Raw genomic sequence first — 1,880 nt, 5'->3', positions numbered from 1 at the left:
CCTTTCAGCCGCCTGCCTCTGGCATTTTATTCATATATATATATATATTTTCTGATCAGTTACAAAAAATACTTTTCCTCCGGAGTTGCAATTCAAACAATATTTGAAGCCGGCCGAAGCTATCGACCAGACCACGGTGATGAATTAGAGACGGTAATTCGAATTCATCGACCTCCCCTCCCCCAGCCCCTCTCCCGTAATTACTGTTGGAGAAGGAGCTGGTGGAGGGCTTGCAGGAGCGGACCCTGCGGTGGGGGCGGGGTGAGCCCCTGGGCCCCGGGGGTGGGATGGGGGCGTCTGGGCCGGCCTTACCTGGACGCCCAGGTCCAGGTCTGTGAGACCCAGCACCCGCTCACCCACTCGCACGCGCATCTCACCCGTGGCAGGGTAAGCTGAGGCCTCAGGGGCGAGGGGCAGGGCCGAGGACTGCGGGGGAGTGCAGGGGTGCTTCGAGGAAACAAAGACACCGTGTCCCCCACCCACCTGGCCAGGAAGCAGGGAGCAGGCCGCTGGCAGGTGCTCACTCTCCTCCTCCCTTCCGTGTGCCTCCCCTGCACTTCCCAAGGTCTCTCTCTCTCTATCTCTGTGTCTCCCTGCTGTCTCTTCCTACCTCTGTATCTCAGTTCTCTCTGCCTCCTGTCTCTGTCCCCGTGCTGTCTCTTTCTCTCCATCTCTGTCTCTCTCCCTCCTGTCTCTGGCCCTGCACTGTCTCTTTCTCTGTCTTCATGGCTCTCTCTCTGTCCTGTCTCTGTCCCCAATGTCTCTTCATTACTCTCTGTCTCCATGTCCCTCCCCCTCTCTTCAGTCCCACCCCATCTCTCCCTTCTCTGTGGGGAGTCCGTGTCCCTCTCATCCTCGGCCCTTTCTCTGTCCTGGACCCCCTCGGATGGGAAGTTCTCCGCGGGAAGGGAAGGCTGCAGGGCGGGGATGCAGGGGGAGCTGAGGCTTGGAGGTGAGCAGAGTGGAGATGGGAGAGTGGGGCCGCACGATTTGCTGCCACTTAAGGGCTTCCCAGGTGCGCTGAAGGCCTCGGGGCCAGGGCCTAATCGCCCGGCTGAGGGGCGACACCGCCCAGGGCCCCGGAAGCCGAGCGGCCAGCGGGGACGCCAGGCCATCCGCGAGGCCAAGGTGCAGGCGGGGACAGGTGGACGGTCTCCTCTGGTTACCCCAAACCGCAGCACCCAGCGGGGCTCAACGCCCACCAAGCCCCGTGCCCCCTCCGCCCGGCGCCCCAATGTGACTGCTCTAACACCTGTTTTCTGAAGGGGGAAACCGAGGCTCGGAGACAGCGCCAAGCTTGCCAGGGCTCGCCGGCTGCCCTCTCCCACTCGGCAGGGGCGGGCACCAGGTGCAGGCTCTGCACGGCGGCACCCCCGCAGGAACCCCCGTGGGTCACCTCAGCTGCAGAACGGCCCGGGAGGAAACTGGAGAACCGAAGGGATCCGGGACACGCCGGCGTGCTGCCGGGCGGAGGCGCGCCCGGCGGGTCGCCTGGCTCCCTGACCGGCAGGGTCCTGCGGGTGAGGGCGCCCGTGGTGCCCTGGCCGGCTGCGTGTGGGCTGGCTGTGTCCCTCCTGGGCGCGCGTGCATCGCGGAAGCGCCCTTGGGGAACACGGATCCGGATCGCCTTTCTCTCAGGCCACAGGGATCTCCTGGGTGCCCAGCTGTTCACACAGAGCACGACTTACTCCCCCGCCCGGAGTGGAGACGTGGACACCAGCTAGTTACCTCTGTGGCGCGGGAAACTGAGGCTCGGCGGGTACAGGGCGATGTCCCTCCGCCTTGGGGGAGGGACCGGCAGGACCTTCCCAGCCCCAGCTCCCCCTTCAGCCTCCTGCCTCTCTGGGCCTAGGGGGACAGGTCTCTCCAGGCCGGCCTCC

This window comes from Tupaia chinensis, unplaced genomic scaffold (assembly GCF_000334495.1).
Source record: "Tupaia chinensis unplaced genomic scaffold, TupChi_1.0 Scaffold149964_2, whole genome shotgun sequence".
Taxonomy (NCBI): domain Eukaryota; kingdom Metazoa; phylum Chordata; class Mammalia; order Scandentia; family Tupaiidae; genus Tupaia; species Tupaia belangeri.
Note: the sequence above shows the minus strand (reverse complement) of the source record.